Genomic DNA, 18,598 nt, shown 5'->3' with positions numbered 1-18,598 from the left:
GAATGTCTCCTGTGGAGGTACAGGTCAGAAGGGGACTGCTGCAGGGGCAGGGGCTCTGGGGGCAGTAGACCTGGGTATGGCATAAGCCCTCTTAGAGGAGGTCGCCATTAACCCACCATGGAGCTGCCAGAACTTACACAGGACTGGGGAAACAGACTCTTGAAGGGCACAAACAAAACCTTATGCACACCAGGACGCAGGAGAAAGGAGCAGTGATCCCACAAGAGACTGACCCAGACATCCGTGAGTGTGCAGGACTCTCTGGCAGAGCCATGGGTTGGCAGTGCCCAGCTACACGGTGGGAGCACTGAGTGCAGCACTGCCTGCAAGGGACCTTCTGAAGAACTAGGCCATTATCTTCCTTACCTCCACCATAGATTGGCCTCAGGTCAAACAACAGGGAGGGAACACAGCCCCACCCACCAACAGACAATTGGATTCAAGAGTTACTGAGCATGGCCCCACCCATTAGAACAAGACCCAGTTTCCCTCTCAGTCAGTCTCTCCCATCAGGAACATTCCATAAGCCTCTTATCATTCTCCATCAGAGGGCAGACAATGAAAACCACAATCACAGAAAACTAACCAATCTAATCACATGGACCACAGCCTTGTCTAACTCAATGAAATTATGAGCCATGCCATGTAGGGCCAATGGAGACGGATGGGTCATGGTGGAGAGTTCTGACAACGTGGTCCACTGGAGGAGGGAATGGCAAACCACTTGTTCTTGCCTTGAGAACCCCATGGACAATATGAAAAGGCAAAACGATAGGACACTGAAAGTTGAACTCTCCAGGTCTGCAGGTGCCCAATATGCTAGTGGAGTAGAGTGGAGAAATAACTCCAGAAAGAAGGAAGAGACAGAGCCAAAGCAAAAACAACACCCAGTTGTGGATGTGAATGGTGATGGAAGTAAAGTCTGATACTCTAAAGGGCAATATTAAATAGGAATCTGGAATGTTAGGTCCATGAATCAAGGCAAATTGGAAGTGGTCAAACAGGAAATGGCAAGAGCGAACATCGACATTTTAGGAATCAGTGAACTAAAATGGACTGGAATGGGTGAATTTAACTCAGATGACATCTATTACTATGGGCAAGAATACCTAAGAAGAAATGGAGTAGCCATCATAGTCAACAAAAGAGTCCGAAATGCAGTACTTGGATGCAATCTCAAAAATGAAAAGAATGATCTCTGTTTGTTTCCAAGGCAGATCATTCAATATCACAGTAATCCACGTCTATGCCCCAACCAGGAATGCTGAAGAAGCTGAAGTTGAATGGTTATATGAAGATCTACAAGACCTTCCAGAACTAATACCCAAAAAAGATGTCCTTTTCATTATAAGAGACTGGAATGCAAAAGTAGGAAGTCAAGAGATACCTGGAGTAACAGGCAAATTTGGCCATGGATTACAAAATGAAGCAGGTCAAAGGCTAACATAGCTTTGCCAAGAGAATGTGCTGGTCATAGCAAACACCCTCTTCCAACAACAGAAGAGAAGACTTTACACATGGACATCACCAGATGGTCAATACTGAAATCTAATTGGTTATATTCTTTGCAGCAAAAGATGGAGAAGCTCTATACAGCCAGCAAAAAGAAGACTGGGAGCTGACTGTGGCTCAGATCATGAACTCCATATTGCTAAATTCATACTTAAATTGAAGAAAGTGGGGAAAACCACTAGACCATTCAGGTATGACCTAAATAAAATCTGTTAAGATTATACAGTAGAAGTGAGAAATAGATTTCATAGACAGAAAGCCTAAAGAACTTTGGAAGGAGGTTCGTGATGTTGTACAGGAAGCACTGATCAAGACCATCTCTAAGAAAAAGAAATACAAACAGGCAAAATGATTGTCTGAGGAGGCCTTACAAATAGCTGAGAAAAGAAGAGACACAAAAGGCAAAGGAGAAAAGGAAAGATATACTCAATTGAATGCAGAGTTCCAAAGAATAGCAAGGAGAGATAAGAAAGCCTTCCTCAGTGATCAATGCAAAGAAATAGAGGAAACAATAGAATGGGAAAGACTAGAGATCTCTTCAATAAAATTCAAGATACCAAGGGAACATTTCATGCAAAGATGGGTACAATAAAGAACCAAAATGGTATGGACCTAAGGGAAGCAGAAGATACTAAGAAGAGGAGGCAAGAATACACAGAAGAACTATACAAAAAAGATCTTCATGACCAAGGTAATCATGATGGTGTGATCATTCACCTAGAGCCAGACATCCTGGAATGTGAAGGCAAGTGGGCCTTAGGAGGCATCACTATGAACACAGCTAGAGGAGGTGATGGAATTCCAGTTGAGCTATTTCAAATCCTAAAAGATGGTGCTGTGAAAGTGTTGCACTCAATATGCCAGCAAATTTAGAAAACTCAGCAGTGGCCACAGGAATGGAAAAGGTCAGTTTTCATTCCAATCTCAAAGAAAGGCAGCACCAAAGAATGCTCTAACTACTGTACAACTGCACTCGTCTCACATGCTAGTAAAGTAATGCTCAAAATTCTCCGAGGCAGGCTTCAAGAGTACATGAACCGTGAAATTCCAGATGTTCAAGCTGGATTTAGAAAAGGCAGAGGAACCTGAGATCAAATTGCCAACATCTGCTGGATCATTGAAAAAGCAAGAGAGTTCCAGGAAAACATCTATTTCTGCTTTATTGACTATTGCAAAGCCTTTGACTGTGTGGATCACAACAAAGTGTGGAAAATTTTTAAGAGACGGAAATACCAGACAACCTGACCCACCTCCTGAGAAATCTGTAGGCAAGTCAAGAAGCAACAGTTAGAACTGGACATGGAACAACAGACTGGTTCCAAATTGGGAAAGGAGTACATCAACGATGTATATTGTCACCCTGCTTATTTACTTTATGTGAGGAGTAGATCATGAGAAATGGTGGACTGGATGAAGCACAAGCTGGAATCAAGATTGCCAGGAGAAATATCAATAACCTCAGATATGTACATGACACCACCCTTATGGCAGAAAGCAAAGAGGAACTAAAGAAATTCCTGATGAAGTGAAAGAGGAGAGTGAAAAAGCTGGCTTAAAACTTTACATTCAAAAAACAAAGATCATAGCATCTGGTCCCATCACTTCATGACAAATAGATGAGGAAACAATGGAAACAGTAGAGACTTTACTTTTTGGGGCTGGAAAATCACTGCAGATGGAGACTGCAGCCATGAAATTAAAAGATACTTGCTCCTTGGAAGAAAAGCTATGACATACCTAGACCACATATTAAAAAGCAGAGACATTACTTTGCTGACAAAGGTCCTTATAGTCAAAGCTATGGTTTCCCCAATAGTCATGTACAGATGTGAGAGTTGGATCATATAGAAGGTCGAGCACCAAATAATTTATGCTTTTGAACTGTGGTATTGGAGAAGACTCTTGAGAGTCCCTTGGACTGCAAGGAGATCAACCAGTCCATCCTAAAGAAAATCAGTCCTTAATATTCATTGGAAGGACTGATGCTGAAGCTGAAGTTCCAATACTTTGGCCACCTGATGCAAAGAACTGACTCATTAGAAAAGACCCTGATGATGGGAAAGATTTAAGGAAGGAGGAAAAGGGGACAACAGAGGATGAGATAGTTTCATGGCATACCCGACTCAATGGACATGAGTTTGAGGAAGCTCCAGGAGTTGGTGATGGACAGGGAAGCCTGGCATGCTGCAGTCCATGGGGTCACAGAGAGTAAGACCTGACTGAGTGGCCAATCTGAGCTGAATCAATGTCTTTGCTCTTTCAGCTAAGAGGGCCTAGGAACAAATACACCCCAGAGGCAAAAAGCACACCTAGTGTTCAGATCTAGGTTTTTAATATCAAAGCAACCAAGAGAAAAGGCTGACCTTAAGACAAAAACAGGAAATAATACATAAGATGAGCTTGGTAGTGTAATACATATTAAGTTCATTAAAAGAGTTTAGTTACCAGAAAAATGCATGGTAAATTCATGAAAAGGTTGCAATGACTACAGGCAGAAGTTTAGAATAACTAGGATAAGGAGAAAATCTTTACCAAGTATATAGCCAACAACAACAGAAAAATTAACCAAGCAAAAATCATTAAGAAAAAAAACAAACCAGGAAAAAAAATCCAAAAAACCTCAAACAAAACATAATGTTCCTTCAAAGAAGTCAAACTCAAAATGTATCCAGAATTTTTCTGTGTACTAAAAGATTCTGGAAGACAAAAGAGAATGAACCTTTACAGTTTTAGGAGAAATACATTTTGACCCAAAATATTTTAAAACCAACAATCTAGGTTTCTAGGTGGTATGTTGCTTTCCTTTCTAAAACCATCAAATGTTCCAATTCTCTTTCCTGTCCATAGAAGGCATACATCATTTCTTACCACATCTGTCTGGTCAGATTTCCAACATTTCTTTCCTTGCTTTTAGAGTGACATATATTAAAGCTTATAGTAAAATAGTTCGGAGAAAATAATCTCAGAAAGCCCTATTAGGTATGTATCCACTGAAGTACAATTGTCATCAGGTAATGTAATTTTTTTATTGCCATATGTTCTACATCATGAAGTTTAGTGCCAGGCGGTACTCCAGTACTTACTTTTTGTTGGATTTTGTTCAAGAAAATAATGTTTACCATAGCAAGGTGAGCCAGTCCTGGGAGAAAAGAACCATGATAGATGAAATGTCATAAATAATTTCTTGAAACGATGTTTATCTTGTGCTTGTATAATTGACAGACTTAACTACTGTAAAGTTAAAACAACAATTGCTTAGTGAGATAAGTAATCATAACATCAACCATGCTATCTCTGTTAGTGTATGTGACCACCCCTTCCTGCAAAGAGGCTCTCAGATGTGATAAACATAACTAATAATTAAAATATAATATATGAAGTAGCATGTTACAAGAAGGCTCATATTTTTATGAAGCCAGATGAAACCCTACAGTGAAGTCTCAGAATAAAATGCATTTTTATACAACACAGTGCCTCTTTGTCCTATCCTCTGCAGCAAGCTCACGCAGACATTATTTTGCTGGCATTATGTCAGAGATTTGGGGCAATTTGTATCCTATCAAATCAAGAAGTCCTATTAGTATAAATCATGCTTTGGCCTATGTCTTAGGTGATAAATGGGGCTTAAACAGGTGGAAAGACACTTAAATATGCGCACATCAAGAGATGTAGAAAAGACAAGTGTGTTTTCATTGAAGGACACTTTGATTTCTCTGTGCAAAGTGTAGTTTTGGTTAAGGAAACAACAGGATGTTAGGTTGGAATATATAGAGAGCCATCTTGTGAAAGGCTTTGCTTACTATAAGGGGATTGATTGCCACTATGAAGTTACAAAAGCGTTTTTATCCAAACCAAAGAAAAGAAGGAAGGAAAGAAGGAAGAAAATGTATGATTAAAGGGAGAAGAGACAATACATAAAAGACTTCAAGCAGGGAAATTTCTTCTTCTGTTAATTCTACTATCTTAGTAGTCTAGGCAAGATATTGAAGGACTAAAATGTCAATGCCAATAAGCAGGAAATCAGAGTGGTAAGAAATTACTTGGAAATATGACTAAATATAATACAAATAATTGAAGCTGGATAGTGGCACCCCACTCCACTACTCTTGCCTGGGAAATCCCATGGACGGAGGAGCCTGGTAGGCTACAGTCCATGGGATCGCGAAGAGTCCGGACAGGACTGAGTGACTTCACTTTCACTTTTCACTTTCATGCATTGCAGAAGGAAATGGCAACCCATTCCAGTGTTCTTGCCTGGAGAATCCCAGAGACAGGGGAGCCTGGTGGGCTGCCATCTATGGGGTCGCACAGAGTCGAACACGACTGAAGCGACTTAGCAGCAGCAGCAGCAGCAGTGTGGAGGTATGGAGAAGGCAATGACACCCCATTCCAGTACTCTTGCCTGGAAAATCCCATGGACGTAGGAGCCTGGTCGGCTGCAGTCCATGGGGTCGCTGAGAGTCGGACACAACTAAGCGACTTCACTTTCACTTTTCACTTTCCTGCATTGGAGAAGAAAATGGCAACCCACTCCAGTGTTCTTGCCTGGAGAATCCCAGGGACGGGGGACTCTGGTGGGCTGCCGTCTATGGGGTCGCACAGAGTTGGACACGACTGAAGCGACTTAGCAGCAGCAGCAGCAGTGTGGAGGTAAAGCAATTCCCATGTAACAGTGGTTAAGAACCCTGGGTCGGGAAGATCCCCTGGAGAAGGAAATGGCAATCCACTCTTGCCTAGAAAATTTCACAGGCAAAGAAGCCTTGTGGGCTACAGTCCATAGGGTTGCAAAGAGTTGGACATGATTGAGCATGCATGCATGTGGAGATAAAAATGCCTTAAATATAATAGAGAATGCAGGAGAGAAACAATTTTGTGGAACATGATAATAAAGTAGGTTTTGAAAGAGGTTACAATGAATTGGAAAACATAAAATAGGTATATGATTTCAAGCTTCAGATCTACTTATTTCAATATCCAGCATAAAGTGGGCAGTTGAAGCCAAGTCATAAGAATACCAGATCTGTCAAGGGAAGGAGTTCTTTCGGAAAACAGAAAAAAAATTCAGTAAATATATTGCTTTCTACAGTATTTTTGTTCCTCTATGTGTATTTTAATAAAGATTTACTAAAAAAAATGAAATTATATCTTAACCACTAAGTAATTGTTCTACTTTCATCATGACAATTGCAAAAGAAAAGCTTTCTGTTTGCCCATGCGTCTGTTTTCCAAAAGAGCTACAATGAGATTTTGTTAATTTCTATCAGTTACTACCCAAAGTATGTTTGCTTGTCAACCTGCCTAGTTATTTGATCCCTCGGTTAATAGAGTTAAAATGAGGGGGGAAATTGAATTAGATGACACATAATGACTCCACTAAAATCCAAAACCCAAAGGGCTTATCAAGATATTGATTTCAGTGATATTCATCTTCACATCTGATAATGACATGAAACCTCATTCATGATATTTACTTTCCTTTCAAAGGATGAAATTATATTTACTATTTTTCAATTGGAAGTTTTAAGAACAGTTATAATAATTAATATCACATTGTCTCTGGTAATTAAAGGAAAGCCCAACTTTTTTTCAGCTTTACTTAAGTAAAATTGACATGTAAAACCTAACAATCTATTACAGATATAGGGTTTTATTTTTATGATATAACAAGTAATGCGATGGTAAAAGGTACTGCTAGTGTTGGTTGCATGGTTCAACAATATTAAAGCTAAGCACTTAGTGTTTTAAATGCTTCTCACATCGTTACAAGATGGCAATTGCCACTCCAGCCATCCATTCACCTTCAAAAAAGGAACCTGGAAAAACAGGGAAGGGCTGCTTCAATCACCATTGTCTCTTTCTACAAACACTAAAAATTCTCAAACTTACTCCTAGCGTTGGTTTCCATGTAAAGCAAGTAAAATTGAGAAAATAAGCTTTTGGCTTTCCATTTTGCTAATGAAACAAATTCCATGGACTAGTACATAGGGTCGCAGAGTCAGACATGACTGAGCAACTTTCATTTTCACTTTTACATTTCACCTTGAAAAAGGAAACTAAATAAAGGAGTTGGGAAAGGTTTTGAATAGCAAACTAAAAGTATCTTTACAGCAACATAAAACATGAAAATATTCTGGAAGGTTTAAATCTTGTTCTAAGTAAGTTTTGGAAATATAACTTATATAAAATAAATTCATGAAATAAAATATATGGTATTATATATAAATGTATACAAGTATACATGATTAAATAATATGTAAAATATATAAATAATTGATATTATAACATATAAATTATTGTCACTTTTCTTATATTCCATCATTAGTTTATTAGAAATCAAACATTTATCTTTTAAACTATCATTCTCATCTTCTGCTACATTTTACATCTCAGCATTTTTAATCTTAAATGTTAACCACACACTGTTATTCCATGTGATGATGGTACTCACAGTTAAAAGCACACCGGGCACAGAATCAGAAAGTCCATATGTGAATTCTAGACTTTGCACTCAAGCAGATGTATGAAACTCATAGCACATCAATAGAACTCTCTGCACTCATTTTCCTCATTTATAGAAATAGAATGTTAGTATCTCTATTCATCTGAGAGTTTCCCTGTTAATTAAAGGAGATAATATATGGAAACTGTATTGTGAAATGTAAGGTGCTAAACAAAATTTTGATCCTGCTGTTTTGGAACAAGCATTTATATGTACTATTTTAAGTTATTAATAAAAGTACATTAATTTTTTCAGGGGACACAGCATTCTTCCATACCAGAGGTACATTACACTGAGTTAAAATAATGCATTTTTCCATATTATTAGTTAGCATGCACAAATGGGAACTGGCGATTATGGGCACCTAAACAGATTCAGAATGGATGTGCAGAGTGATGGTGGGAATGACAGATATAAAATCCTGCACACAGTAGAGAAACAGATATCGGGAGCAATTTTGTGGCATAAATCATGTTAAGTTTTGAGTTGCAAGAAAGTCTGTTAGAGGAAGTGACAGTGAAATGCTGATTAGTAAAGATTTAGTTTAATATACATTTAGCCTAGGATTGTCACTATTTTGATTTTCTCATATCATAATCAAAACAGATGAATAAATGAAAACCTTTTAATACTGTGAATTTTAATAAAATACTTTGTTAAATCTTTGATATTAGTAAAGGACAGCATATGATTTTAAGCATATTAACATTCACTTAAATGAGGGGAGACTTCCCTGGTGGCTCAGACGGTAAAGCATCTGTCTACGGTGCGGGAGACCCGGATTCGATCCCTGGGTTGGGAAGATCCCTTGGAGAAGGAAATGGCAATCCACTCCAGTACTATTGCCTGGAAAATCCCATGGACAGAGGAGCCGGGTAGGCTACAGTCCATGGGGTTGCAAAGAGTCGGACACAACTGAGCGACTTCACGTTCACGTTCATGTTTACTGAGTCTTTACTATGAAATTATACATTCATTAGAGCTTGTGAATTCAAAAAGTACTACAAAATTCATTTATGACAAACTCATAGTAAATATGGAGAAGGCAATGGCACCCCACTCCAGTACTCTGGCCTGGAAAATCCCATGGACGGAGGAGCCTGGAAGGCTGAAGTCCATGTCGGGCATGACAGAGTGACTTCACTTTCACTTTTCATTTTCATGCACTGGAGAAAGAAATGGCAAGCCACTCCAGTGTTCTTGCCTGGAGAATCCCAGGGACGGAGGAGCCTGGTGGGCTGCCGTCTATGGGGTTGCACAGAGTCGGACGTGACTGAAGTGACTTAGCAGCATAGTAAATATAATGTTTACTTATGAAAACTCATATAAAAATATCTAACACTGCTGTTCAAATACTGTGTAAGAAATTTCTTTCCCAAACTATTAAACTGATTGCAAAAGTATTCTTAGACTTTATCAATGTCTTTATGAGTAATTAGAATAACTAAGTATTTAAAGCTTTTATGTAGAAAAGGAAAACTGCTAATATTGCTGAGTGATAAATCATCTATGACTAAGCTAGTAAGAGTTGGACTGTGAAGAAAGCTGAGTGCCAAAGAAGAATTGATGCTTTTGAACTGTGGTGTTGGAGAAGACTCTTTCGAGTCCCTTGGACTGCAAGGAGATCCAACCAGTCCATTCTGAAGGAGATCAGCCCTGGGATTTCTTTGGAAGGAATGATGCTAAAGCTGAAACTCCAGTACTTTGGCCACCTCATGTGAAGAGTTGACTCACTGGAAAAAACTCTGATGCTGGGAGGGATTGGCGGCAGGAGGAGAAGGGGACGACAGAGGATAAGATGGCTGGATGGCATCACTGACTCGATGGACATGTGTTTGAGTGAACTCCTGGAGTTGGTGATGGACAGGGAGGCCTGGTGTGCTGCGATTCATGGGGTCGCAAAAGAGTAGGACACGACTGAGCAACTGAACTGAACTGAACTGAAGCTGGAAAGCTGAGTACCGAGGAATTGATGCTTTTGAACTCGGTGGTTGGAGAAGACTCTTGAGAGTCCCTTGGACTGCAAGGAGATACAACCAGTCCATTCTAAAGGATATCAGCCCTGGGTGTTCTTTGGAAGGAATGATGCTAAAGCTGAAACTCTAGTACTTTGGCCACCTCATGCGAAGAGTTGACTCATTGGAAAAGACTTTGATGCTGGGAGGGATTGGGGGCAGGAGGAGAAGGGGACGACAGAGGATGAGATGGGTGGATGGCATCACCGACTTGATGGACGTGCATTTGAGTGAACTCGGGGAGTTGGTGATGGACAGGGAGGCCTTGTGTGGTGCAGTTCATGGAGTCGCAAAGAGTTGGACACGACTGAGCGACTGAACTGGAACTGGAACTGGAAGCTAGTAATTAAATGTACTGTTTTAAAAATAGTATTTTTCTTTTCTTTTATTGTAAAAATCAACATTAAAATCCTTTACATAGGCATCAAGCTAGAAATGCACAGACTATCACTCAGTAAGTCTGAAACAGCCACTTTTCTTACAACAGGAAAATATTTGTTTGTAATAGCACATGATAGATGGTTGTCTTGTATTAGGGCTAAGTGATGTTAAAAAGTAAGCACTGTTCTTTTAAATAGTAGAATCATATTCAGATGGAGGAAAACTCAAAAAACAGAGGCATCTGCAAGTGCTTCTTAAACTCATTTCCCTGAAAGATAAGATTACTCTCCCCTTGGTCTTTTGCTTTGTATTTCAGCCTTAGATTTAAACCTTTAATCCCAACTGATCCCTTTGACAAGAGAAGATTTATAGAACAATGAAAGACAAATGCTTGAAAATTACCTAAGTTATGTAGCAATGCATATGTATCAACATTTAAACTAGAGATTTTTAAAACAGATGTTTATATATTCTGGTTCATTTTTGTGTAAAAATGCATGTAACTTTTTGCAGGTTTTGTTATTGTCACCATGACACTACATAGTAACTCCATCATGTGTGTATGCATGCACAGACATATGTATTATGTACATATCCCCCATTACTTCTGCACTTTTCTGACTTTAGGAGAGTTACATTAATTCCTACATTAAAGAGGAGGGGATTACACACAGAAGCGAGCACTAGGGGACATTTTAAAAACTGTCTTCACAAGCATTAAGTTGATGGAAATTTAAATTTTTAACATTGGGTATAGAATAGATTCAGGTAACAAATAGACATCATAAGCTCATGGAGTTACACTGTAAAACTTTTTCTTTTTCCCAAAGAGGAGAAATAACATGAAGTACTAGATTTTCATACCTAGTGCAGACATCTAAAATTTGCTTCAGAAACTTTGGTTGCCGAAGTATAATGAGGGAAGTGAACTTGTTCCTTTGGGGTCTGGGTCTGTAGCTCAAAGTAATATTGGTAAGTGTAAAATGCATTTGAAGTCTTATATTTTATTTGAACATTAATGCAATTATCTTAAATAATATATCTGGATTTTTAATATTAAATCAGCTTCCCAAACTTTCAGTAAAAGTTGATACTGCTAGAAAAGTGCACATGTACTCATGTATTCTGAGGACATATTTTTCTAAAATGAATAAATCCACAGGAATATAGATTTTTAGGAGTCCAACTCTGTGAGACCCATAGGGGAGAATGGAAGAACATGGAAAGTTCATGGGAGAACCTCTTAAAAATTATACTTTTTGCAATATGCTAAAAATGTCTTAAATATAAAAAGCAATAATAAGAGTATATTTTAGAAAGTTATATATGTCTTAATCTTCAAAGCATATGTACTCTAATAAAGTACTATGACTTTATTAATTCCATTCTTGATAAGGATGAAGGTATAGTGACATGTCAGAACTTAGTGAACAGTTATGTTACTATATGGAGTTATTAATAGCTGTTATAACATTTATATTATATAGAAACATATCCAAAGAGTTGTACACAACTGAGGAACTGAGTATGCACATGAGAAGTTATAATAGTTATGTGCTTAATTTTTCAGTCATGTCCAACTCTTTGCAACCCTATGGCTCTATGCAACCTTGTCACCTGACAGGCTCCTCTGTCCATGGGATTCTCTAGGCAAGAATACTGGAATGGATTGCCATGGTCACCTCCAGGGGATATTCCTGAACCAGGGATCAAACCTAGGTCTCCTCCGTCTCCTGCATTGGCAGGCAGATTCCTTACCACTTACCACTGAGCTATTAGGTGAGGCATTAGTTAAGTTTTGATTATTATTCCAAGTTTAGAATTATAATTCTGAAATTATGAAATTTATGAAGTAACGGTTAAAGTTTACACTAGTTTTTCCTCAAGACTTTTGTGATAAGGGAGAAAAGGTAAAGGATCATTTTTATTAAAAAAGATCAGTGGTTGAGAACAGAAACATATCATTAATAAATATCAATTAGAGTTAAACTAAGGGAGCATGGGATGTGCAAAGCTATAAACTTTAACTGGAATAGACAACAGTGGTTGTCTTTCTTAGTGGTAAAAGAGTATAATGTAAATAATTTGTTTTTTCATCTTGGAAGGAATATGCCAAAAGACTCAGATCACTGAACACCTAAAATCTTCACAAACAGAACAGCCCTTTCTGGAAAGTTTATTATCACTTCTGCAAAAATGGGTCTTTACTAGGACATTTGTCATAACTCTCACTTCTGGTAAACCAGTTCTGATTTGTATGCTATTGCTGCTGCTGCTGCTGCTGCTAAGTTGCTTCAGTCGTGTCCGCCTCTGTGTGATCCCATAGACGGCAGCCCACCAGGCTCCCCCATCCCTGGAATTCTCCAGGCAAGAACACTGGAGTGGGTTGCCATTTCCTTCTCCAATGCATGAAAGTTAAAAGTGAAAGTGAAGTCGCTCAGTCATGTCCAACTCTAGTGACCCCATGGACTGCAGCCTACCAGGCTCCTCCATCCATGGGATTTTCCAGGTGAGAGTACTGGAGTGGGGAGCCATTGAAATAGTAAAACCGTGTTACTATGTTAAAGGTCTCTACAGCCTACAAAATGATGGGTAAAGTTGAAATTAATTAACCTATAACAAAAAACAATAGTGCACTGGAAATGGGAATTGGGTTTTGAAATATTTTCATTACATCCCTGGGAAATTTAAAAAAAAAATATTGTGGTAAGAACACTTAACAGAAGAACTCCTCTTTTAACAGATTTTTAAGTGCACAATATAGCATTGTTATCTGTAAGTGTAATGCTGTACAGTAGATATCTAGAGCTTAATCATCTTATATAACTGAAATTTTATACCTGTTGATTAGCAGCTCCTTGTTTCCCCCATCCCCAGCTCCTGGCAACTGCCATTTTATTGTCTGTTTCTATGAATGTGATTATTTTAGGTACTTTATATAAGTGGAATCATGCAGTATTTGTCCTTCTGTGACTGGTTTATTTTACTTATAACGTCCTCAAGTTTCATCCATGTGGTCACATTGCAGAAATTCCTTCTTTTTTAAGGCTTAAAAGTATTCCATATTATGTATATACTACTTTTTAAATGCATTCATTTATCAATGGACATTTATTTCCATAACTTGGCTACTGTGACTAGTGCTTGCAGTGAACATGGGAGTGCTAATATCTCTTTAAGATTCTGTTTTAACTCTTTTAGGTAGATACCCAGTAGTATTAATATTTGGGATTTTTCTTAATTGAAAAATATTAATATTTTACTCTTACTGGGCACTTTAGTGTATTAAATGTGCAATAGTGCACAGACATATTTAACATCATCTTCTAGACATAAATATTAGTTAAAACTATTATATCAATATGTAAGCAAAAATAACTAATGTTGCTATATCTAGGAAGTACAAAATGTAATGTGGTATCAAACAACAAATTCCAAATGTAACTACTTTTCTAGTTACTGAGCTTCTAGATTAAGAATACAAATTTGAAATGTTTGTAAATAAGGCACTTTATACTCATTGTAAAAGCTCAAAAAGATGGAACCAATTTGTATTATAAACATTTGCTTTTTCTTTTATGTTTCTATAAAGATTATAATTCTGTAGTACTATAATGCAATTTTACATGCTTTCCCTTGATATGCCTACATAAAGAAACCTTAGGAATTCATTTAATAGAAGCAGTCATTTAGCAATGGCATTGTTTCAGGAAGAAGAACCCTTATAAGTACCATAAATGCTCCAGAATTCCACTTGGCAGGGGTATAAGGGAGGTTAGGATTCATTTGTTTTTTTTTTCTCAGAGGACAGCTGAGTTAAGTATTTCTTTAACATTCAACTGTGGCTAATTTGTAGTCTTCTCATATTGCCAATATTGCACTGAATATGAAGTTTTCTCTCCGCATGATGATAATATTTATAAAATTAAGACAAGGGATCCAATAAAATGCTGTATAACAACAATCACAAACTGGCAGTTGAAAACTAAAGAGGCTGAAGTTGCTCCAATTTGCACCTCCTTTCAACTACTGAATTTTCTTTATTTTCAGTCTGTTTTCACACAAGAGTAGCTTATACTGACTGTTGCTCTTTCTCACAGCCCCCACTCTGCATTCTCTCCTTTGTTGTTCAGTTGCTCAGTTGTGTCTGGACTCTGTGACCCCATGGACTGCAGCATGCCAGGCAGGGTTCCCTGTCCTTCACCATACCCCGGAGCTTGCTCAAACTCATGTCCATTGAGTCAGTGATGCCATCTGTCTTTTCCTCTGTTGTTTCTGTTCTCTCCCTGCTTTCAACCGTTCCCAGTATCAGGGTTTTTCCCAATGAATCGGCTCTTTGTATTAGGTGGCCAAAGTACTGGAACTTCAGCTTCAGCATCAGTCCTTCCAATGAATATCCAAGGTTGATTTCCTTTAGAATGGACTGGTTGGATCTCCTTGTAGTCCAAGGGACTCTCAAGCGTCTTCTCCAACATCACAGTTCAAAAGCATCAATTCTTCAGCACTCAGCTTTCTTTATGGTCCAACTCTCACATCTGTATGTGACTACTGGAAAAAACATAGCTTTGACTATATGGACCTTTGTTGGCAAAGTAATGGACCTAACAGAAGCAGAAGATTCTCTCCTTACCTTAGGATAATTGAGGGTGTTCAGTTCAGTTCAGTCGCTCAGTCATGTCCAACTCTGCAAGCCCATGAATTGAAGCATGCCAGGCCTCCCTGTCCATCACCAACTCTGGGAGTTCACTCAAACTCATATCCATTGAGTCAGTGATGCCATGCAGCCATCTCATCCTCTGTCGTCCCCTTCTCCTCCTGCCCCCAATCCCTCCCAGCATCAGAGTCTTTTCCAATGAGTCAACTCTTTGCATGAGGTGGCCAAAGTACTGGAGTTTCAGCTTTAGCATCATTCCTTCCAAAGAACACCCAGGGCTGATCTCCTTCAGAATGGACTGGTTGGATCTCCTTGCAGTCCAAGGGACTCTCAAGAGTCTTCTCCAACACCACAGTTCAAAACCATCAATTCTTCGGGACTCAGCTTTCTTCACAGTCCAACTCTCACATCCATACATGACCACTGGAAAAACCAATACCTTGACTAGACAGACCTTTGTTGGCAAAGTAATGTCTCTGCTTTTGAATATGCTATCTAGGTTGGTCATAACTTTCCTTCCAAGGAGTAAGGGTCTTTTAATTTCATGACTGCGGTCACCATCTGCAGTGATTTTGGAGCCCCCAAAAATAAAGTCTGACACTGTTTCCACTGTTTCCCCATCTATTTGCCATTAAGTGATGGGACCAGATGCCATGATCTTCGTTTTCTGAATGTTGAGCTTTAAGCCAACTTTTTCACTCTCCTCTTTCACTTTCATCAAGAGGCTCTTTAGTTCCTCTTCACTTTCTGCCATAAGGGTGGTGTCATCTGCATATCTGAGGTTATTGATATTTCTCCTGGCAATCTTGATTCCAGCTTGTAACTGAGGGTGTAAGAGCCAACCATAACTGTAATTTTCTGCTCTTAAACTTTCCTGCTCTGAAGCACTGAATGAAGACATTCTTCCATTCCATCCTTAAAGTCTGCTTTTTTGTGGCTTCTTATCCTAAACTTTATATAAATCCTCCTTTCTTTTGCCATACTATTTACATACACCTTCCTTCCTTCCTTAAGTGTTGTTTTCCCAAAAGATACTGAAACATGGCCCTCTACTTTTATTTTACGTTTGTCTTCTGAAAAAGTTAATATTTCCATGAATTTAAGAATAGGTGGGGAAAATTCAAAACAGTATTTTCAGGCCTGACTATTCAACTTGGCTCTGAATTTCCATTACCCATTCAATATTTCTAAATGCCACCAGAGCCTTTAACAGTTAACCAATCAAAATCAACAAATTCTACACACATGGTCAAATGAACAAGTCTTCATGAATTCCATAACAGACCTCCAAAATTTGTGCAGTCCAAAATATGAGGGATGTGTTTATTTATTTAAAATTTTTTTTCATGTAGGCGATTTTATAGTCTTTATTGAATTTGTTACAATATTGCTTTTGTTTTATGTGTTTTTTTTTTTTTTGGCTGTGAGGCATGTGGGTCATAGACCCCCTGATCAGGGATTGAACCTGCACCCCCTGTATTGGAAGTTCAGTCTTCACCACTGGAATGGCCAGCAAATTCCAAGGGGTGTGGTTAGATTTAACATACGCATGATACTCACTCTTCAAGTTAGTCTTATTTCCTCTAAAGTTACTGAATAAGCCCTTTCTAAAACTAAAGATACAGAAATTCAGAATAGGCAGTTTCTTACTTGTTATTTTTATCAAAGGAGTTTTCTAAATAGTTTGTTTCATAGCAGTCTGATGCTAACACATCTTACCCAGATCGCTAGCTGACTGCTAGGGCCATGCTTAACTTCCCTGTGGCTCCTTTTAATTGTCTGTAAAATGGGAATATCAATAACCTGTAACTCATATGACAATTTTAATGATTATCAGTAGGTCTTCCTAGGTGGCTCAATGATAAAGAATTTGCATGTCAATGCAGGAAATGCTGGAGACTTAGATTTGATCCCTGGGTCAGGAAGATCCCCTGGAGAAGAAAGTGGCTACTCACTCCAGTATTTTTGCCTGGGAAATCCCCTGGACAGAGGACCCTAGTGGGCTACAGCCCAGGGGGTTGCAAAAGTGTCCAATTAAACAACAATAACAGCAAGGTACTCAGTAAACTCTCAGACTAGTGTAATAATGATATAATCCACTGTAACAGTACATACTATTTTGTCTCACTGTTTGATCAGTCTCTGTCTCATGGATATTGATCTATCTTGTCAGACACATAAATGCTTAGAGTTTTTATTTCCTCTCAGAGAACTGACACATTTCATAATGCAATGCCCTCTTTATCCCCAGTAGTCTGCTAAATTATGAAATCTGTTTTTTTCTAAAATTAATATAGCTACTTCAGCTTTGTCTTATTCTTACTGTTTGGAAGCCTTCTAGTTTTACGCCATTGAATATAACATTGTACCCGTGCATGTTCAGTTGTTCAGACTTGTCCGAATCTTTGTAACCCCCACAGGTTCCTCTGCCAATGGGATTCCCCAGGCAAGAACACTGGATGGGTTGTCATTTCCTAGTCCAAGGGATGCTGCTACTGCTAAGTCGCTTCAGTTGTGTCTGACTCTGTGGGACGCCAAAGACGGCAGCCCACCAGGCTCCCCCGTCCCTGGGATTCTCCAGGCAAAAATGCTGGAGTGGGTTGCCATTTCCTTCTCCAGTGCATGAAAGTGAAAAGTGAAAGTGAAGTTGCTCAGCTGTGTTCGACTCTTCATGATCCCATGGACTGCAGCCTATCAGGCTCTTCCGTCCATGGGAGTTTCCAGGAAAGAGTACTGGGGTGGAATTATAATGTTAGCTATAGGGTTTTCACTAAATTCCTTTTATCAGGTTGAGGAAATTACTTCCTATTCCTATATTGTTAGGTATTTCTATCACATATCATATCATATATCATATCATACCACATATAAGTGTTCTGGTTTTGTCAAATGATTTTTTATCAACTGAAATGACCATGTGATTATTTTTAATCATTCATTCTACTAATGTGATTAAAAATTGTGGATTAAGGCCTCCAAATTTGTTGCTTGGGCTTTTATGATTTGGCAATGGATTCTTGGATATGACATCAAACGCAAACCACAAAATTCTCAAACTTTTGATTACTCTGAAATGAAAAATATGAACTATCTATTCAGAAGGTCAAGTAGGTTTAGCAGCAGTCTTTCATACAAAAGGTTTCATACAAAGAGATTGTTCATAAAAAGATTCATTCTTTAAATAATTCAATAGCATTTAAACATGCAGCATTAGTTTTAAGAATCTAATACATATTGTTATTTATTATTTAACTTTTCAGATAATACAAAAACTCTGTAATACTTTAAATCCATAAATTCATATACCTTGTCAAATCTGATATGCTACACGTATTTTCACCTGTGTCTTTTAAAACACTTAAAAGGTTTTTTTTTAGTCCAATCAATACTCATTTTATATCTACATATTTACTATTTATTTAAATTTCCTTCTGGACAAGTCTGTATAAAACATATTCCCTTGGATTTTGTTTGCCACATAATATATGTATTATGGGCTTCTCTAATACATATGTGAAAGATGGGCTAAGAAAGATG

This window comes from Bos indicus, chromosome 14 (assembly GCF_029378745.1).
Source record: "Bos indicus isolate NIAB-ARS_2022 breed Sahiwal x Tharparkar chromosome 14, NIAB-ARS_B.indTharparkar_mat_pri_1.0, whole genome shotgun sequence".
Lineage (NCBI taxonomy): Eukaryota > Metazoa > Chordata > Mammalia > Artiodactyla > Bovidae > Bos > Bos indicus.
The sequence above is the reverse complement of the archived record's forward strand: the minus strand, read 5'-3'. Positions refer to the sequence as shown.